Raw genomic sequence first — 27,226 nt, forward strand, 5'->3', positions numbered from 1 at the left:
CGATGTAGAAATTGTCTAGCAAGGTTGGATACTTCCTTGGTGTTCAGTACAACACACTCTCCTTCTCTTTCAAGTCTCTCCCATGCTACCACCACCTTCTCATCGTAAATCCTTGGCTTAAAACGCACAGTAGGTTCTAGGCTCCTCGTTTGGAGGCAGGAAGATCTGTTAGGGGACTGCTGCAACAGTGTGGGTGAGAAATGATAAATCTAAACCAAGGCAGTGGCAGTGTGTGTGTGTGTGTGTGTGTGTGTGTGTGTGGCTGAACAGGAGATTCAGTTAGCCCACGCAGCCCACATGTATCCGCTGCTAGAATGATCTTCCCTTCATTTTTGTTCAACCAGGTCCTCCCATCCTTCAAGTTTCCACTCAAATGCCTCCTTCTCCATTAAATTCTCCTTGTGCCCATAACTGAAAATCATTTCATCTCCTTTTATTTTCATCTTTAGCCTTTTTTTATATACATATGCTTTTCATATTGAAACAATCCAATGTGCAGGTGGGAAAATGCAGTTATAGTACAAAGAACTTTTTTCTTAAACTATTTGAGAGTAAATTGCCAAGCTAATAATGCCTCATCACCCCTGAATACTTTAGTATGTATTTCTACCAAAAAAAGACATTCTCTACATAACCACAGTACAACCATCAAAATCAGAAAATGAGTACTGAAACATTAATACTATAATCCTCACTCCAGTAATGTTCTTACAGTAAAAAGATCCTGTTTGGAATCAAGTGCTGTACTTATTTACCATGTCTCTTTAATCTCATTCACTCTGGAACAGCATCTCAGTCTTAACTCTCATGACGTTGACACTAGAAAACTATGGTCCAGTAGAACATGCATCACTTTGGGTTTGTCTGGTGTTTCCTCATGACTCAATCTAGGTTATGCATCCTTAGTAAAAATATCACAGAAGTTATGCTATTTTCCTATTAAATTGTACATAACTGCAGTTTGTTCTCTTATTGGTTATGTTTACATTGATCACTTGATTCAGATTATTTCCGCCAGCCTTCTCAACTCTGAAGTTACTCTTTTCCCTGTGTACTTAATAATATTCTGTGGTGATGTGCTTTGAGACTTTTATTCATTCATGTATTTTTATCGGTATGAACTCACTGTTCATTTTATTCAATGAGCTATAATCCAATACTATCATTACTTATTTGAAGTTCAAACTGACACAAATTGGGCCAGTGGGAGACTGTTCAAAGTGGTTCTTGAGTCCTTTGACGCATCCTCATCATTCTTTGAGCATTTCCTTGTTTTGTGGTGGTATAAGATGATTCAAGCTCATTTGTACTTTCCTTGCCCCAGACCTGGAATCATCCATTTCTACAAGGACTTCTGGCTCCTTTAAGAATGATATTTAGAAGCCAAGGTCTCAGCCCTAGGAGGAGTTATAGCTTTTGGAGTATCAGTGCTCCCAGGACCATGGAGTGGACAGAGATTAGGAATCTTGGAATATGTGTATGTGCACATACACATGAATCTATACACATTTACATCTACAGTTATTAAGACATTGGTCTATATATTCTGAAAACCTTGAGTTTTCACAATTAAGTCTTCTAACTCCACTTTTATTCCAGTTTCTCCCTTTCCATATTTGCAATTCCTTTTTCCAAAGGTGAGAAATCTGGCTCCAATGAACTTTAACATAATTACTTATTTAAACACTTCCCTTATACATAACCAGTCTCTCATCTTTGAAACGACCACCTCCCTCACATAGATGTCCTCCTTACTCCACTCAGGTCATGACCACATGTGGATGTTCTCCCCACCCTGTTCAGTCACGAAACCCCATGCCAAGTTATTCTACATACCCCCTTCCCTGTATACCCTCTTCAACCTGTTCTATCTTTGATACCCCAATGCCAGGCCACTGGCCCCCATGTGAATGCCAACTGTACTCTGCTTGGGCTCCAATACCCACCCCAGGCCATCATACATGTGGACCCTCTCACTCTGCCAGGCTGCCCATACATGCATCTTCTTCACTCTGTTTACAAATAATAAAATGTTTAAGTTAAAGGAAAAGAGACACTGATAGAACTTTTAGTCTAAGAACATTCTAATACCTTAAAGTCCGTAGCCAAATCCTGACTTTATTAGAATATGTGAAACACACTAAAGGAATAGGGATTCCTCCTTTTCTACCCACAAGGACAGTCATCAATGTAATCATTGTTTAAAAGAGAAAGTATATCAGTTTTTCATTATTAAATATCACACACACATGTACAGCACACTCATACTCCTTCACTGTCACTCACTCCTCTGAAGATCAAAATTTGGCAAAAGAGAATAAAATTATTAGTATTTTTAATGAAAAGCACTTCCTATGGCATTCTGTTGCTAGAAAGATTCTTCTGATATAACAGGAATAATGGCAATGACCAAGGGGATACAAGGAAGATATTAGGGAAGACGGAAGGAAGGAGATGAGAAAATAAGAAAGTGAAAAGGTGGGAACAAGGAAGGTAGCAAGGAGAGAGACAGAGAGAGGAGACCTAAGAGAGAAAAGGCAGAAGAGGGAGGCTGAATGGGAGACATGTGAAAAGGGAATGGCAGGATGCCATTCAGGAGAGTCTGACGTGGCCACCAAATCCCATGGCGAAGGGCTCTAACCCTGTAATCAGCCCCAGAGCAATGCCACTGTCAGAATGAAAACATATCACCTCCTCCAAGATCACTGACAAGTAATGAAGAAACAGTTACTTCATGCATTTCACTAATACACAACTGAATGAAACTGATTTCTGGAAGTTTGGTACAACCAACTTCTGGATTTTATCTGTATATTTGCTTGATGACACCTTTAAATGATTCCTATTTTGAGAGTCAGTTTTGAAAACTACAGAAATATCAACATCTGCAAATGGTGAGAAGGTTCTCAGTTGGTAAAAACTTCAGTGAGGCAAAATATGGATAATACATATATAAGTGCACCATCTGCAATGCTTCACATCATACCTGATTTGGCTGCTTTGATAAAGAAACCACCTATCCTGTAAATTATGGTGTCAGTGTTTCAGATTCGATCCCTACCAACCATCACAAAGCTGTCTTGTCTGCTGCTGTGGTTCTTGTCAAAACCAGGGTATTAAGCCATTCCTTTTTTTAAAAAGTGTAACAGAATATAAGGTTTTCTCTATTACACATATGATTGCTGGATTTATAAAAAAGTATTCTTGAAACACAATAAAACTTAAGGCAAAACTTTTAGAGAAAAGGAATACCCATTCTCAGAGTAACTCGATAGAGAGTTAATTCATGGTTTAGATTAATTGGCAGATATTTTTAGCTGAGGTAAATTTTTTTATATAATTCCTACAGTTGCTATTATAGATACTATGGAAAAGATCAATAGAGAATCTTAGTTACCTTCCCAACACCCATTTCCCTTTCTTCCTTCCTAATAGAATCCTGATTTTGTTTGGATAGCGCTGCCCTCCCCCTCCCACCCCAACCCAATGACTGAGGGACAACAGACCTCACTGTCAGGTTGTTCGTGCTTCATTGAAAGCACTCAACACATGGCATTGCTTTGGCCCCTGTTGTAACTAGAAAAGTCAGGTGGCACAGTGGTTAAGCATCTGCCTTTGGCTCAGGGCGTGATCCCGGTGTTCTGGGATCGAGCCCCACATCAGGCTCTTTGGCTGTGAGCCTGCTTCTTCCTCTCCCACTCCCCCTGCTTGTGTTCCCTCTCTCACTGGCTGTCTCTATCTCTGTAGAATAAATAAATAAAATCTTTAAAAAAAAAAAAAAGAATGTATATTGCATCAGATAGTGCTGGTAAGTATTTTATAGCCATAAGAGGAGCAAGTCTAAATTCAACACTGTCACACTGAGGATTACAGAGCAGAAATATAGGAAGAATATGGATTCTTGATGACCATCATTGAATTACTGAGTCACCAACCTGACAGAACTAATTCTACTTCTGGACTTTCTGTTATGTAAGATAATAAACTTCTTTACTATCTAATCTTTCCTTGAATTGGGATCCTGCATTTGCAGCCAAAAGAATCCTAGTTGATCAAACCACATCTAAGCTCCAGTATGAAAGCCAGAATTGCAGGGAGACATCCATGTCAACCTTGCGGTGCTGGGAAAAGTGTTTTTGTAGGTTAGAGTCAAGAGTGACAAGGCCTTCCCAGTTTCCTGCAGAAAGAAATCTGAAAATAATTGGAAGCACTGGAGACTTCTCTCACAGATTCCTTCTATTTAGACAACTTTAAAACTTAAATATGGGCTCATAGTCCTTTCTTTTCTGGCATAGAGGAAATCAATAATGCCAGCTTTGCAAAGGTAAACTTATTGATTTGAGGACAAAGGAAATGATGCTAGATAAATTCAACCCAAAAGAGTCCCAGAAAATTCTGATATTCTTTGATAACAACCTACCTTTGAGTTACAGTTTTTAAGCACTGGCTGCCATCAAAATTAAAATGTCGAAGTCAACTTAGGGCCCAAGATAACTTTCATGTTGCTATGACAACCTCTTTTTCAGGTTTAACATCAGATACCTTAATTTGGGCAGAGTTAACACTTACCTTGGGAGTTTTGTGGGGGGGGCGACTATATAAATTAGATTTATTTCAATTATTTCCAGAGAAGCACTATTAGATTGTATGTTATATTTTCCATAAATAAAATATTCCATGATCAAAATGTGATCAAAATCAATTTCCAGTTTAGGGTGCCTGGGTGGCTCAGTCAGTTAAGCTAAGCGTCTGCCTTCAGCTCTGGTCATGATCTCATGGGTGCTGGGATTAAGCCCCTTGTTGGGCTCCCTACTCAGCTTCTCCCTCTGCCCCACCCCCATGCGCTCTGTCTCTCAAATAAATAAATAAAATATTTAAGAAAAATCAATTTCCAGTATAGTGAAATAAATCACATGTAAATTTATTACATATATGTTTTATATACTGTTCTGGGGAGAAAAGCTATTTTCATCTAATTCACAAAGGAGTCATGATTCAAAAAGTTAAAATTATTGCTGGAGACTGAATAATAACTGTAGGTGGTCAGAGAAATTATCATGAAAAGGGAAAGAAGATAAAAGGAATAAAATAAGATGTATTTTTAAAGTTCTGTCATGGTAGATACAAGGAAGGACAGGTATAAAGAATGTGCCTGCTGGATATGGCAGGTGGCATGTATGCCACCCTGCTGCCTAGCATCGGGAGAGAGGACTGTACCACAGGCCACTAATCCAGAAAAGATCAAAATTCAAAAATCAAACTACAGTTTCTAGTGAATGAGTATCGCTTTTGCGCCATTGTTATATTGAAACAGCATCACCTATATTTACAAAAAAAACCCAGGCAGGATTAAGGGAAGCCTCAGGGCTGATGAGGGAGCCTAGGACTGACAACAGTAAAAGCTATTTGCCTTCCTAGCCAGGAAGAGGCAAAAGGAGGGAGTTTTCTTAGAAGCTAAACTGGTGGGACCAGTGCACCCAACAAGAGCTGTGACCTTGGGCGAGGGAAGCAGAGACTCCCAACAGCAGCCCCATAGGATCCTCGTTCTCTCCCCATCCTCTGACCTCCTTGCCAAAGTCTTTCATTGACTAAATCCACACAAAAACTGTGCGAAGAGGAGCTCGATTATCCTGTCTGAAGAGGCCAGATCCGGAGGCCCCAAACAGGGTCAAGGGTGGAAAAGGAATCTGACAGAGCAAGCAGATACCTCCGAACACAGACACTGCCCAGATAACAACATGGCGNGAAAACAACTGGGGGGGGGGGGGGGGACTCATTAAAAGATGGAGACATTTGGTTCTGCAACAGCATTGGTACACATTTTGGGCTAAGATGTATATTTTAGAATCCTTTCCATTTTGTTAATGTTAGTTTTTAGTCATTCTACTTCATGTTGACAACTTTTGAATATAAACAAACACATATTTCATAATCATTAACTTTAGTGAAACCAATTCTTTTTCCCTCAGGCAAAAACACCCGTCTAGTTCCATAAACCTGGCACTACTTCATTACTGTCAAAAAGTGAAGTGTTTAAGACAGTTTGCTTTGACTCCATCTCCAAACTATACTCTTTCACATTGGATTCGTATTTCTCTTGAGTTGTTATGAACATAAATTGTGTGTGGAGTGTGGGTGAGCGTGTAGGTATAGTTTACTGAGCTGACCAATGGGAAGTCCATGCACACAGATGCTCTCCAGTGCCACCACCAGCTCATCATGTCAGTGCCTTTTCAGGAACTGATTGAATAGGTTCTGTGGTGCAAGGGGAAAGTGTTCTGGACTTTAGGTCTGGAGGCTATGATCAGTCTGTTCATTAACAAGCTGTAGGACTCTGAAAAGTCCCTTCACCAGCTTCTCTTTTATTTCTATAAAAGGGGTTGAGGCAGTCTCTGATGTCACTTCCAGCTTTAAAATTCAGTGGTTCTCATGCATGTCCCTAATTATCATGCCTAATAGGAACCATCAGTCTTGCTGCTTCTTGATTGCTTTAGTTTGAAAAGGCCTTTTTCAAACTGACATAGAGAATGCTAAATACGCTATTTTAAATTAAAATTTAGATAAAGAAACTAGCAGATGACATTAAAATAGAGCAAATCCTCAGTGACTTTTTGAGTCTAACAATTACAGCTTCCCATGAACCTTAACATTTCCCTGAATTGCAAACATTATGTTTACCATTTCACAGGTAAATATTTACATGCCTAAGTAATGATTCCACAAAGCTATGAGAAATGAAGAGGATAATTTATGCTCTAGAGTAGATATGTACTTTGTAATTCAGCTCCATTGAAGAAACTCTCCTTAATATCCTTAACATCTTCTTCAAGGTCCTAGAACAAAGGAAAGAGCTATTTGTCCACTGCGAAGGCTGAAGTATTTCATGCAAGGTGTCAGGTGGGTATTCAAAAAACATTATTGCATTGTATAAATTCCTGTGTATTTAATACCTACTATATACTGTATTAAGGGTATTATGTATATTGTTTAATTCTCACAACTGTCCTTTGACATTATCTCCAATTTTCTGGTCTCAGAGAAGTCAAGTAACTTAACCAGGGACAACAGCTAGTAGGGGACAGAGCCGGGATTTGAACCTAAGATTCTAAGGCCAATACCTTCATTCTTGTTACCCCATTGTCTCTGGGAACACTGACCAGACACACCCACTACATGTCAAATACTTCATTGTTTTTCATAGATAATGACACTGTTTCTCCCTAGCGATGCCTCTGCACACTGAACCCCTCCATGTGTCCCTCCAGCAACATCCACCAATCCCTCAGGAATGAGAATGAAATAGGCTTAGCCTCAACTATCGGCGTTCTCAAGCTCTGTAACAGGGATATTGACACATCAATGTAGCATGTCTTCAGGCATGAAAAGCCCTTTCTCTTTTCTCTCTTCTTAATCATAGACCACATTTTTTCATAAGTATCTACCTCCTCTCTCCTTCCACTGTAATTACCCAACTGTCCCGACTCCAATTCCCTCTAGAAGACATCTACCTTCTAAATGTGCTTTAGAAAATTTTTGACCTTTACTGGTCTGAGAAATAAAAAAAGATTGGAGGCACTGCCCTAGACCGCTCCACTTCTGTCTTAGACTGGATCTCCTGAAAACATTCTGAGATGAAGAACTGTGTGCACAATGCTGGTTGGGGTGTGCTCTCAGGAGATACACCTGCAAAGAAGTGAGGAAAGGACTGAGGGAAGGAAGACCCAGGGATGGGTCAGCCCGGGAAAGGGGTCTGGGAAGGAGCAGCACGGAATGCTCTACACCCTGTCAGACTGGTGGACCTAATTTGTGTCTTCAATTTAATTATCTGTTTCTCTTCCAGACAAAGGGGTTTTAAAGTTCTAAAGACCAGTCTGAAATCTGACTATGCAGAATTTAAAAGATCCTGAGCTTTCTCTCCTGGGAAAATAAATAGAATAAAGAAAGATTATGAAATCTGAAAGTTCTAAAAATAATAGCCTGAAACTGGGTAATTTGAATGAAAGCCAGTCAAATCTGTATGGAATATAGCATATTACTGATTCATTATCAGGTCACATAATTTAATTATATTCTACTTACCATGAAGTTTTCACACCATAAACTTCCCAGTGTAAAGTCCATGTTATCTGATTAGAGAAAGCAGAAAGAGAAAGAGGCCATGCAAAAGAGAAGCTTAGTTAAGGATGGCAGACTACATTGTAAATTCAGAAACATCTTTAATATGTAAAAGAAATGATGCAAATTCATCTTTTGTTTTCTATAAATAAGCCAGGTTTATCTTGAACTATTGGTAAGAATATTTTTCCCTTCATCTTTCCTGGACTTGAGCCATTTACAATTTGTAACACAGAGAACCATTTTTCAGATCTATTTAACATGTAACTCTTTGTTGTTTCAATTGAATTTAGCAAAACCCAGAAAGAAAATTCCTTCCTAAAACATAATTAATTTCTACATGTTGATTTAAGCTGCTAATTTAGGAACATACAGATCCCTATTGCTAGGTTCTTCCAGTCAGACTTTAAAGATATTCTTCAAAATATGTGTATATCTCAAGTCCTAAAATAAGGAGGTTTTAGTGACTGAAAGATGTTGAGGAAAATATAAAGCTCTTATTTAAAAGTTCAAGTCAAGGGATGTCTGGGTGGCTCAGTTGGTTAAGTGTCTGCCTTTGGCTCCAGTCATAATCCCAGAGTCCTGGGATCAAGTCCAGCCTCAGGCTCCTTGCTCAGCGGGGAGCCTGCTTCTCTCTCTGCCTGCCACTCCCCCTGCCTGTGTTCTCTCTCTTCCTCTGACAAATAAGTAAATAAAATCTTTGAAATAAATAAATACATGTATTTGACTTGATATTTGGCTATAATATCATAGTATAATATATGCTGAAAACAGTTATTTACCTTTTTCCTAATGGGAGATTGTATAATAACTATGCAAATAATGCTGATAGGCTAATCTGATGAAATAAATTAATAACTCAAACACTTAAGGTTTACATGTATGTATATATTTAAAACATTTCCCATAAGTTACAATGTCCTGGGAATTATATAAAATGTACTTTTTTTTTTAAATTTTATTTTATTATATTGTGTTAATCACCATACAGTACATCCCCAGATTCCGATGTAAAGTTTGATGCTTCATTAGTTGCGTATAACACCCAGTGCACCATGCAATACGTGCCCTCCCTACTACCCATCACCAGGCTATCCCCTTCCCCCACCCCCTCCCCTCTGAAGTCCTCAGTTTGCCTCTCACAGTCCATAGTCTCTCATGTTTCATTCCCCCCTCTGATTACCCCCCTTTTCTTTATCCCTTTCTTCCCCTACCGATCCTCCTAGTTCTTATGTTCCATAGATGAGAGAAATCATATGATAATTGTCTTTCTCTGCTTGACTTATTTCACTTAGCATTATCTCCTCCAGTGCCGTCCATGTTGCAGCAAATGTTGAGAATTCGTTCTTTCTGATAGCTGAGTAATATTCCATTGTATATATGGACCACAGCTTCTTAATCCAGTCATCTGTTGAAGGGCATCTCGGCTCCTTCCATGATTTGGCTATTGTGGACAATGCAGCTATGAACATTGGGGTGCATATGGCCCTTCTCTTTACTACGTCTGTATCTTTGGGGTAAACACCCAGTAGTGCAATGGCTGGGTCATAGGGTAGTTCAATTTTTAACTTTTTAAGGGACCTCCACACTGTTTTCCAGAGTGGCTGTACCAACTTGCATTCCCACCAACAATGTAGGAGGGATCCCCTTTCTCCACATCCTCTCCAACAATTGTTGTTTCTTGCCTTGTCTATCTTTGCCATTCTAACTGGCGTAAGGTGGTATCTCAGTGTGGTTTTGATTTGAATTTCCCTGATGGCTAATGATTTTGAACATTTTTTCATGTGTCTGTTAGCCATTTGTATGTCTTCATTGGAAAAGTGTCTGTTCATATCTTCTGCCCATTTTATGATTTGTTTATTTGTTTCTCGTGTATTGAGTTTGAGAAGTTCTTTGTAGATCTTGGATACCAGTCCTTTATCTGTGGTGTCCTTTGCAAATATATTCTCCCATTCCGTGGGCTGTCTCTTAGTTTTTTTGACTGTTTCCTTGGCTGTGCAGAAGCTCTTTATCCTGATAAAGTCCCATAAGTTCATTTTATCTTTTATTTCTCTTGCCTTTGGAGATGTGTCGTGAAAAAGGTTGCTCTGGCCGATGTCATAGAAGTTGTTGCCTATGTTCTCCTCTAGAATTTTGATGGATTCCTGTCTCACATTGAGGTCTTTCATCCATTTGGAGTTTATTTTTGTGTATGGTGTGAGAGAGTGGTCAAGTTTCATTCTTTTGCATGTAGCTGTCCAATTTTCCCAGCACCATTTATTGAAGAGACTGTCTTTTTTCCACCGGATGTTTTTTCCTGCTTTATCAAAGATTAGTTGCCCAAAGAGCCGAGGGTCCATTTCTGGGTTCTCTATTCTGTTCCATTGGTCGATGTGTCTGTTTTTGTGCCAGTACCATGCTGTCTTTGTGATCACAGCTTTGTAGTACAGCTCGAAATCCGGCATTGTGATGCCCCCAGCTTTGTTTTTCCTTTTCAACAGTTCCTTGGAGATTCGGGGCCTTTTCTGGTTCCATACAAATTTAAGGACTATTTGTTCCAGTTCTTTGAAAAATGTCCTCGGTATTTTGATCGGGATAGCATTGAAAGTGTAGATTGCTCTGGGTAGTATGGACATTTTAACTATGTTAATTCTTCCAATCCATGAGCATGGAATATTTTTCCATCTTTTTATGTCTTCCTCAATATCTTTCAAAAGTGATCTATAGTTTCTAGCATATAGGTCCTTTACGTCTCTGGTTAAGTTAATTCCAAGGTAACGCATGGTTTTTGGTGTTATTGTAAATGGGATGGATTCCCTAATTTCTCTTTCTTCAGTCTCGTTATTCGTGTATAGAAATGCAACTGATTTCTGGGCATTGATTTTGTATCCTGCCACCTTACTGAATTGTTCTATAACTTCTAATAGTTTGGGAGTGGATTCCTTTGGGTTTTCCATATAGAGTATCATGTCATCTGCAAAGAGAGACAGTTTGACTTCTTCTTTGCCGATTTGGATACCTTTGATCCCTTTTTGTCTTCTGATTGCTGTTGCAAGGACTTCTAGTACTATGTTGAATAATAGTGGCGAGAGTGGGCATCCTTGTCGTGTTCCTGATCTTAAGGGAAAGGCTTCCAGCTTTTCCCCATTGAGAATAATGCTTGCAGTAGGCTTTTCATAGATGGCTTTTATGAGATTGAGAAATGTACCCTCTATTCCTACACTCTGAAGGGTTTTAATCAGGAAAGGATGCTGTATTTTGTCAAATGCTTTTTCTGCATCAATTGAGAGGATCATATGGTTCTTGAGTCTTTTCTTGTTGATATGATGTATCACATTGATTGATTTGCGAGTGTTGAACCATGCTTGCATCCCAGGTATGAATCCCACTTGGTCATGATGGATAATCCTTTTAATGTACTGTTGGATTCTATTAGCAAGGATCTTGTTGAGGATTTTGGCATCCATATTCATTAGAGAAATCGGTCTGTAATTCTCCTTTTTGAGGGGGTCTTTGCCTGGTTTGGGGATCAAGGTAATATTAGCCTCATAGAATGAGTTTGGTAGCTTTCCTTCTGTTTCTATTTTTTGAAATAGCTTTAGGAGAATAGGTATTATTTCTTCTTTGAATGTTTGGTAGAATTCCCCAGGAAAACCGTCTGGGCCTGGAGTTTTATTATTTGGAAGGTTGTTTATCACTGACTCAATTTCTTCATAGTTAATTGGCCTATTTAAGAAATCTATTTCTTCCTGTTTCAGTCTTGGTAGTTTATAGGTTTCCAGGAAGGCCTCCATCTCTTCCAGATTGTTTAGTTTTTTGGCATATAGCTGTTGATAAAAGTTTCTAATAATCCTTGCAATTTCAATGGTGCTGGTCGTGACCTCTCCCTTTTCAGTCATAATTTTAATAATCTCAGTCCTTTCTCTTTGTTTTTGGACAAGTTTTGCCAGTGGTCTATCAATTTTATGGATTCTCTCAAAGAACCAGCTTCTAGTCCTGTTGATCTGCTCTACTGTGGTTCTGGTCTCTAATTCATTGATTTCTGCTCTAATCTTGGTCAACTCCTTCCTTGTCAGTGGGTTAGGCCTGTCCCTCTGTTGCTGTTCCAGTTTCTTGAGGTGAGAATATAGAAACTGCATTTTAGATTTTTCTATTCTTTTGAGTGAGGCTTGGATGGCTATGTATTTCCCCCTTAGGACTGCCTTTGCAGTATCCCATAGGTTTTGGACCGTTGTGTATTCATTCTCGTTGGTCTCCATAAATTGTTTAATTTGTTTTTTGATTTCCTGGTTTATCGAGTCATTCTTGAGCAGGATGGTTCTTAGCCTCCAAGTGTTTGAGTTTCTTCCAGGTTTTTCCTTGTGGTTGAGTTCCAATTTCAGAGCGTTGTGGTCTGAGAATATGCAGGGGATAATTTCAATCTTTTGGTATTGGCTGAGACCTGTTTTGTGTCCCAGAGCATGATCTATTCTTGAGAATGTTCCATGGGCATTTGAATAGAATGAGTATTCTTTGGTTCTGGGGTGTAGTGTTCTATATATATCTATGAGGTCCAACTCGTCGAGTATGGCATTCAAAGCCTTTGATTCTTTGCTTAGTTTTTGCCAGGGTGTTCTGTCTATTTCTGATAGTGGGGTGTTGAGGTCCCCTACTATTACTGTGTTCTTATCTATATGTCTCTTTATTTTGGTTAAGAGTTGGCTTGTGTATCTTGCTGCTCCCCTGTTGGGGGCATATATATTAATAATTGTCATATCCACTTGTTGAATACTTCCTTTAAGAATAATATAGTGCCCTTCTGTATCTCTCTCTATGGCCTCTAGTTTAAAATCCAGTCTATCTGATATGAGAATTGCTACTCCAGCTTTCTTTTGAGGTCCATTTGCGTGGAAGATGGTACTCCATCCCCTTACTCTAAGTCTGAATGCATCTTTGGGTTCAAAATGAGTCTCTTGTAGACAGCAAATGGATGGGTCATGTCTTTTTATCCAATCTGCAACCCTGTGGCGTTTTATGGGAGAGTTTAAGCCATTTAGATTGATAGAGATTATTGACAGATATGATTTTAATGATGCCATTTCTCTTTAAAGTCTTTGTATCGGTTGTGACTTGCTGCTCTGTATCACTCTTGGGGCCTTTTTACCTTTATAGAGCCCCCCTTAATATCTCCTGTAGGGCTGGTTTCGTGGTTACGAAATTGGTTAATGATTGGCGATTTTGGAACGTCTTTATTTCTCCATCAATTCTGAATGACAGCTTTGCTGGATAAAGGATCCTTGGCTGCATGTTTTTCTCTGAAAGAGCTTTAAAAATGCCCCCCCAAGCCTTTCTCTCATTCCAGGTCTCTGTAGACAGGTCTGACGTAATCCTGATACCTTTGCCTTGGTACGTGAGAAATTTCTTTGCCCTGGCCGCTTTCAATACTGTATCCTTGGATCTAATATTTGCGAATTGCACTATGACATGCCGTGGCGTAGGTTTGTCCTGGTTGAGCTTGGATGGGGTCCTCTCTGCCTCTTGGACACGAATGCTTGTTTCCCTTGCTAGATTAGGGAAGTTTTCAGCTACAATTTGTTCAAATATCTCTTCTAGACCTCTGTTTTTCTCCACCCCTTCAGGGATGCCGATGATTCTGACATTGGATCGTTTCATAGAGTCAGTAATCTCCCGTAATCTACATTCGTGGGCGTGGATTTTTTTAAGACCAGCTTCTATTTTCGTTTTTTCTTCTACTAACCCATCCTCCAATTCGCTAACGCGTTCCTCTGCCTCGGTGACCCTGGCCGTCAGAGCCTCTAGTTTTGACTGCATTTGGCTCATAGAATTTTTAATTTCTGTCAGATTCGCTCTCATTTCTGCCCTTAGGGATTCTATATTCTCAGCAACGCTTTCTCTGATGCTTTTTTCAAGTTTACTCATCATCTTGACCATTGTTGCTCTGAATTCCATTTCTGATAATTGGGATACATCCATATGTATTAATTCTGTGGCCGAGGCCAATTCTGTGGCAGAGGCCACAGACTCATTATCTTTTCTTTGCTGGGGGGGACTTCTCCTTCTCGTCATTCTGATGAAGAGAGATTGCAGGGTTGTCCAGAGCCCAAGTGTTGACTGGGACCCAGGCCGTGCGCCCTTGTTTTATAGAGATCTTAGGGATGTGGGCTTCTTCCTTAAAGAGTTTATTTATTTATTTGAGAGAGAGAGAGACAGTCAGCAAGAAAGGGAACCCAAGCAGAGGAGTGGGAGAGGAAGAAGCAGGTTCCCGGTGGAGAAGCCCGATGAAGGACTCCTTACGGAGCGTTGTGATCACACCCTAATCCGAAGACAGGTGCTTGGTGACTGCGCCACTCAGGCGCTCCGGGTTGTGGGCTTCTTGATTTTTCAGCCTGCCTTCTGGGGGAGGGGCCTGCCTGCAGGTACTCAGAAAACCCTGTTTGGGTAGAGTCTCTGTGTCCCTTGCGAGGGGGGATGGGGATGGGCACCCTGTGAGCCGGTATTTCCGGGCTTTTGTTCTCTGGCGGCTTTCCCTGGCGGTTTGCTATGCCTCTTCTGAGAGAGCAGCAGCGGCTGAAATTCAGCCTCTGTCTCAGAACAGAGGGATCGCGGATCGTTCTCCACTGATGTTCTGGCCACTTTAACTCTGTTTCTGTTGGTGCTGCTCAACCCTGCAGCATCCCGGGCTGTGCGCCCCACACCCGGCGTCCCAGCCCTCACTTCCAGGGCCGGCACGTCTCTGTCCTTTGTGTTTCCAACCCCGCCCGCCGCCAGCCGCCCCGCGCGGGCTCCCGGAGCTCCCCGTCTCAGTCTGGTGTCTCACGGGTGCTGACCGCGAGTCCGCCTGCTCCCCCGTGCAGGTGGCCCTCCAGCCGCCAGCCGCCCCGCGGACGCTCCCGGAGCTCCCGGTCTCAGCCTCGATCCAGTGAGCACACCGGAGCTCCGGAGCTCCGTGAGATGCTTGGTGGTGCACGCTCCCGGCTCACGGACTCAGTCTGCCGTTTCCAGAGTGCGGGTCCGCGGTCCGCCCGCTCCCCGGTGCAGGTGGCCCGCCAGCCGCCCTGCGCGCGCGCTCCTGGAGCTCGCGTTCTAAGTCTGTTGTCTCGCGGGTGCCGTCCGCGAGTCCGCCTGCTCCCCCGTGCAGGTGGCCCGCCAACCGCCAGCCGTCCCGCGTGCGCTCCCGGAGCTCCCTTCTCAGCCTGCTGTCTCAAGCGTGCGGGTCCGCGGTCTGTCCGCTCCCCCTTGCAGGTGGCTACCGCTTCCCGGCGCCCTGACACGGCGGCTCCCTCCCCCTTCTGTTTAGCTTCCGATATCTGTGCGCGGTTTCACGGCTCCCCGCTTCGTACCTCGATACTCAGCGCTGGAGATGTTCATTTGTAGAGATCCAGATGTATCTTCCTGCGTCTCAGGCTGATTCCGTGGATATTCCTGCTGGTCTGGTTACCTATCCAGCTCAACTCAGGGGACCGGCTGAAAAAGGTGTCCCCTACTCCTCCGCCATCTTAACCTCCCCCCCATGAACATGTTTTGCTATAAAATGTACTTTTAAGTCTGTCTCTAAAGGAGACACAATATTTCATTTTAGATAAATTATGCTAGGAACAAGATATAAACTTGTGGAAAGTAGATTTTTTTATTTGTTTTATTTACACCATATCCCCAACAGGTGGCACAGTAACTGCACAAAGTAGGTGCTCATAACTATCTGCTGAATTAATAAATTAGGACAAGGTTAGTGGGGACTATAAGATAATACTAAGAATAAGAAATGGTCCTGGCCATTCAATGAGTATACTTTGCCTTAGAAAGAGAGCCAACAGATATTTAAAGCAAAAGGAGTTCAATCCAGGTTTGGGTTAACACTAAAACACTATTGACATCTGTCCAAATTCTATTCACAATCTTGGGTTCTTACATAAATGTTCTGAATTCTTTTAAAATAGCACAACGGGCATAAGCCCAGAACCATGACAGCTTTGTTTCAACAGAGAGTTGAGATGGCCTGTTTATGAAATATCTTTACCACGAATTTTTCATGCTGGGAAATCAACAAAATACTTACTAATTCAGCTATAATGCTTAACTATGTTATTTGACCAAGAGATTGAAATGGTCCTGGAAAAGCCAGGAGAGAAGTGAGAACTTGGCAAGAAATAGGACCCCATGGAGTCACATAAAAACCCTAAATACTCCGTTATCATCACTATTATATAATATGCTTTCTACTTCACGAAGCAAATTGGCACATAGTATCTAAATTGGTGATCGCGACAACCTTGTCAATCGGAGAAGTACTGAATCGTGTTGGAGGTTTGGAAGTGCTAATGCCAACCTTTCGCAACCTGATCAGTTGAAAATAATAATACTGATAATCATGACCATACCTATCATAGCTAGTACCTAAACAGGACTTACGTATGTGCCAAGTGTGACCTACATGCCTTTACCTGTTAGCTCAGTTACTCCTCCACCCACCACAAGTCTCCAAATGGTAATCGAGGCATCTGCTTTATTCAAGTTGGTTGGCAAATTCACTTTCCACCTGGTAAAAAAAAAAAAAAAGATGCATTTTTTGTCTCTCTCTTCTGCACTGACCCAGGGAGTGACCATGCTGACTCTTCCACCCAGCATCACCTGTAAAGCTGAAACAGAGAGAACTGAGGTGTAGCTGGAACAGGCTCACGTGGTCTGATGGTCTGTTTACTGATAGCCTGAGTGTATGAGCCCCAGCCTTCCCTGCACCCAGGCAGGTCTGTGAGCTGAGGGAGGGGTGGGCACAAATGCCAGGCTTTCCGCAATCTCACACACTCTCTCAAGTTTTTTCAGTAGGTGGAAAATTTGTACTGAAAATGCTGCTGCTTTCTCCTGGGAAGGAAAGCAGCTATCCCCCATGCCTCCATGGGAAACTGCAGTGAAGAAAATGAGTGTTTCAGTCCATCCTACCCCCAGCACCTCCAACAGCCAAATGAGGGAAACTGAGGACCATGTAGGCTTAGTTTCTTCCTCAAAGGCAAGGAACTGGCAAGTAGCAAAGACAAACCTTGAGCCCGAGCATTCTGACCACAGAACGCACATCACATTCACTCTCCACTACACCGGAAACCTTGCACTCCAACAAATTTGATGAATGCTGAAAGGCAAACATTCTAGAAGTCAAAACCCTTGAATGCTCTTCTGGAAATGCTTTCATGCCCTAACCAGATTCTCTTTTTCCCATAATTTCTTGTCAAATGTGCTGAAAACATATCTTTCAAACCATTTCTTTCTTTTTTTTTTAAGATTTTATTTATTTATTTGACAGAGAGAGACAGTCAGCGAGAGAGGGAACACGAGCAGGGGGAGTGGGAGAGGAAGAAGCAGGCTCCTAGTGGAGGAGCCTGATGTGGGGCTCGATCCCAGAATGCCGGGATCACACCCTGAGCCGATGGCAGACGCTTAACGACTGCGCCACCCAGGCACCCCTCAAACCACTTCTTCCTGAGCCAAGTTAAGGGATAGAGTAAATGACAGGAAGGAAAGGAAAAAATTGTAATTATATTTCATCTCACAACAACATATTTAAAATTTGACTCAGTCTGACTTTGGTGTATTTCTATTACTCAAAAATACTCATTATATTGTGTAGCAGGGTAAGACATCTTCTGTTCATAGCGTTAGCAGTTGTGCTAAAAGCACTAATGTTTTGCTTTACTGAATATCAGACTTAAGAACAGATGTTACATTATTCTCTTATTTGTATTTTCATCAGGCTTCATTCAACAGGTATCCCAATATGGAGCTGCTTGTTAGTTTCCTTTCCACTAAATATAGACCCATAATTAATATGTGCTGGGCCATAAAATGCTTACTTACTGTTTACTAACAAGCTCAACTTGCAGAACATGTATACATTCGACTGCATTTTGTGAAAAATAACTCAGAGTCTTGAACTTCCTCGTGGGAGTAGAATTATATCACCTTCCAGCCTGGAAGATAATTTTATATTTTACATGCGTATATTCTGTAACCACTACTGCTGTTTTTTACTATTTGTGATCTTGTAGAGAAGGGAATAAAGTTATATCACTTCCTAGCTGTGATTCTTATAAACAATAAAAAAGTAGCATGAAGGGTACCAATTCTATCAGTTTTCTGATAAGAGCTTCAATTCGTAAGCATGGTGACTGGAAGAATTGGTTTTTCTCTAAGCAGAACTGGAACTGAAATTGGATTGAATCAAGACAATGTCCTCAACACCTTTGCTTCCATTTAGAAGGATATTTTTTTTTATTATTTCTAGGAAAATAAAAAATCGTAGCTTTTCAGATACCAATCTAGGCTAGTTGCTAGTGTTTGATCACTAATCAGTCATAATTCTCTTCTGCTGAGTCTAGACACCACCTCTGAATCCTCAGCCCAGCACTCCATTAGTCAGGACCCATGAGTTGGAGTTTATATGAGGTGAAACTATTTGCGTTTCCTATTACATTTGAAGTACCTCAACTGCGGCAGTTTAAAAAGAAAAAAAAAACAAATATAATCCTATAATATTTACAGAGATATCAGTGCTCTTTCAAATTCTTATTAGTGCTACTAATCCCTATAGACTCTTTCAACACTTTGCAGGAAAATAATGAAATCTAATTAACTATATTCTAGAAGGACAGCTGATCATAGCTTAGCAACTAAAGAGTTCATCAAGGTAAAAAGAAACATAACAAAGTCCCCTATTGAGCATTTGAAAAATGGCACTAGTATAATCAAGGAACTGATTTTTAATTTAATTTAATTTAATTTTAACTTAAATATTCATCAATGGCTGCCATATTGGATAGCACAGCTATATTGAATCTTGTTTTACCTTCACAATAACCTGGTAAAGCAAGTCATCTCCACTAAAAAGAGAAGGAAGTACAGACACATTAAGTGACTTGCCAACATTACAAAACTGGAAGGTGACCAAATGTATACTTGAATCCAGTTCTCAACTGGATTCCAAGTTCTCAACTCTGGGAATCCAAGTTCTCAACTCTTTCTATGGTACCATATCAAGCTCAAGGTAAGTATGAATCAAGAGGGGACAACCCCCAAAACTAGTGATTGTACACAACCCACTAAAAGTTCACAACAGGGAGGGGCGCCTGAGTGGCTCAGTCAGTTAAAAGTTCACGATAGGAAATACACTACAAAGAACTGTCAAAAATCTGAAATCTTATCCTACTTGTAAGCTAACTAAGCATGCCACAGTTTCATGAAAGCTGTCAGAAACAGGAAATTCCTGAGTTAGAGAGTAAGGATTTTATTATAGCAACAGCAGTAGCCAGAGTATTAGCATTTTCTTGTACCAATTTCCCAAGCCCAAACTCACACAGTGTTGCAAAAAGGGTCAGATGACTCTTGCACATGCAGTGAGTACATTACAGATTGCTTACTGAGCTTAGAGAGCCCAAATATTTTATAATGGGCAGTAAGCATCCTGCCCATTACCCCATAAAGAGGCATTATCTTTATCATACGATACAATAAGCATGCCTCCCTTTTCCAAGTTCCACCTTTCAAGACTATTCTCTATGGAAATATCCTTGAAATAGATAGTCTGGAACAAAGGCAATCCCAAGACTTGCATAAATGTGAGAGACCACACACAATATAGATACGTGCAAACCTCCCTCCTGTAGAAAATGCCCTTGGAACTAGTTGGAACAGAGCCAAGTGGTCTGAGCTAGCAATGCTTCCCCAGGTGGAAGCCCAGAAGGAAACCTTACCTTGCACATAGCTTAAATGCTCATTCCTTTGGGTCTGCCACAAAGGCACACTGCATTGCAGAAGAGTTAAAAAGAAAAATGTGTGCACAGCACAGGAAGGAGCCCAGATCTTCTCTGAGGAGCTGCGTGCTTCAGTGGTATCATTCAAGCTGGGTCAAAAAAAGGTCATTTCATTTTTTTTTAAATATGGTAATATAACCTCAAGCACCAGCTCACCTCAATGACAGGCACTTCATAAAGTTCATTTTTATTATTCTCAGCTGAAAAGTAAATAGCACTTCTACAGGTGTCCTTCATATTAAAAGGCTTTATTTGCAGGCAATAGAGACTCTCTGTTGACTAAAACCTTATCCATGCTTCACAGAGCAGATTGTTTTCCCCAACACCTTTCAAAGAGGTATGACCAGTCCATCCTGCACGAAGAAAAACAGTGTGGTAAAAGAGATGATGCAACAAAAGCCAACTGAAAGAGCTCTAGATAGCCAAATGTGGAACAATTTGAGCAAAATCAAAAAATGCAGTATTCGATTATAACCCAAAGAATAAAATAAATAAATATTCATGAGTCCATATTGATAAACAAATAATGTAAATAAGCACCCACAGTACTTTTATAAAGATAATTTTCCCAAAAGTAGAGACTACTGTTTCCTTGGGACTGAATCATAAATGTATAGATGTATATAAATACACATTACTGAATCAGTAAATAAGTGATAGAGGACAGACAAATCTTCCTTCCAGAAGAATTCCAAATAATATATATACATATTCCCACCTCCAGGCGGTGGAACTCAATTACCTACCCTTGAAGGTGGGCTAGACTTAGGGACTCACTTCTAAAAAATAGAGCAGAGAAAGTGAAAAACAGTCCCTTAGCAGTGGAGAGTCCTGGCAAGAGCTGCCTTAACCAAGTGATGAAGGTTAACATTGCCAGTGATGTCACGTGAATACGATGTACTCTGATGTGAGGTTATGAGACAGGCACTTCAACTCTATGGTATTCTTTCCAAATCTCATAACCCCAGTCTAATCCTGAGAAAAACATCAACAAGCCAAGATCAGAAGACATTCTACAAAATACCTAGCCAGTACTCCCCAAGACCTTTGAGGTCATGAAAAACAAGCAGAGTGGGAAATTGTCACAGACCAAAGGAGACTGAGAAAATGTGACAACTAACTACAATGTGGCATCCTGCAGTGAAACAGAAAGAAGGCATTAATGGAAAAGCTAGTTAAATCCAAATAAGTTCTGGAGTTTAGTTAATAGTGATGAATAATGTTGCTTTCTTAGTTTTGATCAATGTACTCTGTAATGTAAGATGTTAATGGGTAAAACTGGGTGGTGGATATACTCTCTGTACTATCTTCACAACTTCCCTATAAATTTAAAATTATACCGAAACAAAAAGTTTATTTAAAAAAATAGATGGTACAAATTTATCTCATTGTGTGCTCTTGCCTGAAGCATGGCAGAGTTCTATAGCTAATGCATTGCCCAATCCAAGAAGCACAGTGAAAGAAGACTTGGGGAAGCTAAATGAGTTCAAAAGACGGGGGTGAAGTAGCAACAATGCACTTCACAATAAAAGGAAAAGCAACATTTGTTCTTCACTGAATAACCTGAGTATTATTTGCGTAGTAATCTGAGAAGCAGAATATATTCTGAACATAATAAAAACTGAGGCTCTCCTTTACAGGTCAGGAAGAGTAATAAGGTAAAAGCCCAAACCAATAAACCAACCAGATTTCAAAGAAACAAAAGTGTGCTGGCTATCCAAAAATGTCTACGTTTAATAGTATAAAAGACTCAAATTAAAAACAAGTTTTAGACAAACCCTTCAAACTTGGGAAATTTCTCTAAATTCTCTTTATAAGTTATCTACGATATTATAATAATATCTGACATTTATATTTTCATTTCCAAAGTAGTAAAACCATTTTGCCAATAAATTGTATCTCCTCCTTGCCACCCAGTTCTCTAAATTACTTCCTTTTCCCACTCAGGCCATCCTCTGCTTTCAATGCTGAAGGTTTCAGCCCCAACCCAAACTCCCCAACCTGCACCCCTCTCCCAAGTCCCAACTCAATCCTATCTCTTGCTTTTGACACATTTTTGGATTCATGTTCTAAATAATAATCCCTTCAAAATGACTGTGAATGGATGGATGGACATCTGGTTCTTTCCATATTTTGGCTATTGTGGACATTGTTGCTATAAACATTGGGGTCCATAGACAGATGAATGGATAAAGAAGATGTGATATGTGTGTGTGTGTGTATATATATATATACACACACACATACACACACACACACACACACACACATAATGGAACATTACTCAGCCACCAAAAAATGAAATCTTACCATTTGCAACGATGCGGATAGACCTAGAGAGTATTATGCTAAGCAAAGTAAGTCAATCAGAGAAAGACAATTACCATGTATTTCACTCATATGTGGAATTTAAGAAACAAAACAGATGAACATAAAGGAATGGAGGGGAAAATAAAATGAGACAAAAACAAGGAGATAAACCATAAGAGAGCCTTAGCTATAGGAAACAAACTGAGGGTTGCTGGACGGGAGGTGGGAGGGGTGATGGAGTAACTGGGAGATGGGCATTAAGGAGGGTATTGAAGTAATGAGCCCTGGATGTTATATGAAACTGATGAATCACTAAACTCTACCTCTGAAACTAACACTATACTATATGTTAATTGATTTTAACTTTATTTTTTTAATTTAATTTTATTTTTTTAATAATTTTTATTATGTTAGTCACCATACAGTACATGCTTAGTTTTTGATGTAGTGTTCCATGATTCATTATTTGCGTATAACACCCAGTGCTCCATGCAATGTGTGCCCTCCTTAATACCCATCACTGGGCTATCCCAATCCCCCACCCCCCTCCCCTCTGAAGCCCTCAGTTTGTTTCCCAGAGTCCACAGTCTCTCATGGTTCATTCCCCTTTCTGTTAACCCCCCCTTCATTCTTCCCTTCCTTCTCCTACCGATCTCCCTGCTACTTACGTTCCATAAGTGAGTGAAACCATATAATTGTATTTCTCTGCTTGACTTTGACTTTGAATGAATGGGAGTGACTTAATGGGTTAAAAAAGGCTTATGTTTCCTTTCCACATAAACTTTATGTAGATAAGGAAAACTACCTTGTTCTTTTTCTCCTCATCTTTGCATAGAAGCATACAATTGTGTTTCCAAAAGATGCAAGAAAGGCATGCTCATAACTTATAATACATGTGGTATGAACTTTCTTAAAAACAGCCCTTAAAGTCAAATTTAACTATGACTGTTTACAAAGAAACTGTGTTAGGGAGACTGACAAATGCATAATATTTTGATCAATATATATGAGACATTTTGTTTCATCACTTTCATTGTTGAAGAATACATTTTATTTTTTTAATATTTATTTATTTGAGAGAGAGAGCATGGGTGAGCTGGTGGGAGGGGCAGAGGGAGAGGGAAACAAGCAGACTCCCCACTGAGCAGGGAACCTGATGCAGGGGCTCCATCCCAGGACCCTGAGATCATGACCGGAGCCGAAATCAAGAGTTGGATGTTCAACTGACTGAGCCACCCAGGCACCCCAGCTGAAGAATACATTTTAAAGGGATGGATTAAATATTCAAGGACACAAACACAAGTAAATACCTCTTAGTTCAATATGAAGATAACAAATCCATCAGTATATCTACATGTGATCATGCTCAGCAAACAACAGACTGAACAAATATTTACTGAGTACCTCTCAGGTGTCAGGAAATGTGCCAACACTGTGGCAAATGCTGTCTCATTCCATTTTTTCTATAAATATATAAGGTCAAGATAAGTATTCTCACTTTTCACATTGTAAAACCAAGTATCCAAAGATTAAATCACCCAAGAATATGTTACTTACAGTAAATAATTAGTTCCTTTAACTGATAAACCCCAAAATATCAGTGGTTTAACACAATAAAATGCTATCTCATTCATATCACTGTCTAATGCAAGTCAGAAGGGGAAGGAGGGATATTCTGCCCCACCTGGTCATTCAGAGACCCCCAGGATATTTCCATCTGTCCACTAGTGGATGGAGATTGAGAGCAAGGATAGTACATTAAAAGTTTTTGTAGACCAGGCCTAGAATTGGCACATACCACTATATGCTCATATTCCATTCCCCAAAAATGATCCCTCTTCCATTAATTGGGAAAGAATGAATGCTTTCTCCCTAAGATAGGGAATAAGCTCAAGAAGTATGCTCTCACTACTGATAACAAGCATAGTACTGGAAGGTCTAGCTACTTCAATAAGGCAAGAAAAGTCATACGGGTAAGAAAGAAGAAAGGAAAGTGTTCCTGTTTACAAATGACATGATCATCTATGTAGAACACTCTGGAATCTACCCAAAAAATCCTGTAACTAATAAGTGAGTTAAGCAAGATCAAAACACAAAATCAGCCACATTTCTGTATCCTAAAAATAAACGTGCCAAAACTGAAACTACAGACACAATGCCATTTACAATCACTCCAAACACACACACACACACACACAAACACACACACAAAAAAAAACCCACAAAAAAAAAACTCACCTAATATGACACTTAGGTATAAAGCTATCATCACATGTGCAGGACTTGTATGCTGAAAATCACAAAATGCTAAAGAAAGAAACAAAAGGAGACTTGAATAAATACAAAGTAAATACAAAGATGGTAGAATTAAAAGCAAGCACATCAATAATTATACTATGTATAAATAATCTACATATCCTAATTAAAAGGCAGAGAAAGTCAAACTGGACAAAAATGCAAGACCCAACTAGAGGCTGTCCATAAGAAACCCATTTAAGATAAAAACACAGATAGGTTAAAAGTAAAAGGATAGAAAAAGACATACCATGCAAACATTAGTTAAAAGAAAGCTGGAGTGATTATATTAATATCATACAAAGTAAATATCAGAACACAGAACATCAGGGACACACAGAGATATTATATAATGACATAACAGTCAATTCATCAAGAAGACATAGAATTCTAAATGAGTATACACCTAATAACTGAGTTTCCAAATACATGAATCAAAAATTGATCTAACCAAAGGGGGAGATTGGCATATCTAAAATTATAGTTAGAGATTTTAACACCCTTCTCTCAACAATTGGTAGGACAAGTTGACAAAACATTGGTAAAGGCATAGAAAATTTGAACAATAATGTTAAGCAAGTTACATGGAACAATCACAGAAACTACGTTCTCTTTAAACATACATGTAACATCACCAAGATAGACTACAAACTAAGCCATAAAATAAGTCTTAATAAATTTCAAGTAATTGAAGTCATACAGACTGTTTTATGAGCCTGGGTATGATGATATTAAAAGTCAGTTTTAAAGAATACATATGAATGAAGCATGAGAGACTATGGACTCTGAGAAACAAACTGAGGGCCTCAGAGGGGAGGGGGTGGGAGAATGGGATAGACTGGTGATGGGTAGTAAGGAGGGCACGTATTGCATGGTGCACTGGGTGTTATACACAACTAATGGAGCATCGAACTTTATACATCAGAAACCAGGGATGTACTTACTGTATGGTGACTAACATAATATAATAAAAAAACATTTAAAAAAATTAAGAAAGAATACATGAAATCCTCAAATATTTTTGGAGTGAAGAAATGGACTCCTAAGTGTTACATAAATCAAATAAGAAACCATGAAGGAATTAGAAAATATTTCTGACTGAATGATAATGAAAATACAAATACTAAATTTGTAGGATGTGGCTAAAATAGGACTTAGAGCAAAATTTATAATTCTAAATGCTTATGTTGTTGGTGAAAAAAAGTTTTAAACTAATTATCTTAGCTTCTACGTTAAGAGACTAGAAAAAGAAGAGTGAGTTAAGCCAAAGTAAATAAAGGAAGGAAATAATAAATATAAAACCTGAAAATAATTAAATAAAGAACAGATAATAGAGGAAATCAAGTCATTCAGAAGCTGATTCTTTGTAACGATTAACAACATTGAAAAATCCTTACCTAGACTGATCAAGAGGAAAAAATAAAATTACCAATATCAAGAATGAAAAAGAGAATACCACATAGATATTACAGGCATTAAAATGATATGAAAGGAATATTTTGACTAACTTTATGACCATGAATTTGACAACCTAGATTAAATGAACAAATTCTTTAAAGGACATAAATTACCAAAAGTGATACAACAATAAAGAGAAATTCTAAAAAACCCCAATATATGGTACTTCGGTGGTGGTGTTCTTGATGGGTTTTTAAAAAATTATTATGTAAGTACAGTAAAGAAACTGAATTTACAGTTAAAAATCTCCCCACAGGGGGCGTCTGAATGGCACAGTTGCTTAAGCTTCTAAATCGGTTTGATCTCAGGGTTATGAGATCGAGCTACATCAGGCTTTGCACTCAGCACAGAGTCTGCTTAAGACTGTCTCCCTCGAGGTCACAACCAACACCAATAAATGGAAGGATTATTAGAAACTTTTATCAACAGCTTTATGCCAATAAATTAAGCAATCTGGAAGAGATGGAGGCCTTCCTGGAAAGCTATAAACTACCAAGACTGAAACAGGAAGAAATTGATTTCTTAAACAGGCCAATTAACTATGAAGAGATTGAAATAGTGATAAAAAACCTTCCTAAAAAAAAAAAAAAAAAAGCCAGGCTCGGACGGTTTTCCTGGGGAATTCTACCAAACTTTCAAAGAAGAAATAATACCTATTCTCCTAAAGCTATTTCAAAAAATAGAAACAGAAGGAAAGCTACCAAACTCATTCTATGAGGCCAATATTACCTTGATCCCCAAACCAGGCAAAGACCCCCTCAAAAAGGAGAATTACAGACCGATTTCCCTAATGAATATGGATGCCAAAATTCTCAACAAGATCCTGGCTAATAGAATCCAACAGTACATTAAAAGGACTATCCATCATGAACAAGTGGGATTCATTCCTGGGATGCAAGCGTGGTTCAACATTCGCAAATCGATCAGTGTGATACATCATATCAACAAGAAAAGACTCAGGAACCATATGATCCTCTCAATTGNCTATCCATCATGAACAAGTGGGATTCATTCCTGGGATGCAAGCGTGGTTCAACATTCGCAAATCGATCAGTGTGATACATCATATCAACAAGAAAAGACTCAGGAACCATATGATCCTCTCAATTGATGCAGAAAAAGCATTTGACAAAATACAGCATCCTTTNGAAAAAAGCATTTGACAAAATACAGCATCTTTTCCTGATTAAAACCCTTCAGGTGTAGGGATAGAGGGTACATTTCTCAATCTCATAAAAACCATCTATGAAAAGCCTACAGCAAATATCATT

General features: G+C 39.6%; 1 protein-coding gene across 4 annotated transcripts in view; it reads left to right on the forward strand.

Annotated features, from left to right (window-relative positions):
• Nucleotides 1–27,226, forward strand: part of HTR1E (5-hydroxytryptamine receptor 1E) — a 76,493-nt gene that overhangs the window by 42,859 nt on the left and 6,408 nt on the right. For 2 of the 4 annotated variants that reach the window (XM_034670752.1, XM_034670753.1), the window contains exon 2: nt 6,831–6,897. The exons of 1 other annotated variant lie outside the window; for it this stretch is intronic. The gene's annotated coding sequence lies outside the window, so the exon portion shown is untranslated. Of the gene's footprint in view, nt 1–6,830; nt 6,898–26,211; nt 26,342–27,226 lie in introns of those variants that run through there. One more of the 4 variants, XR_004628561.1, reaches the window with a different exon arrangement.

The sequence above is a fragment of the Ailuropoda melanoleuca genome, chromosome 10 (genome assembly GCF_002007445.2).
Source record: "Ailuropoda melanoleuca isolate Jingjing chromosome 10, ASM200744v2, whole genome shotgun sequence".
Lineage (NCBI taxonomy): Eukaryota > Metazoa > Chordata > Mammalia > Carnivora > Ursidae > Ailuropoda > Ailuropoda melanoleuca.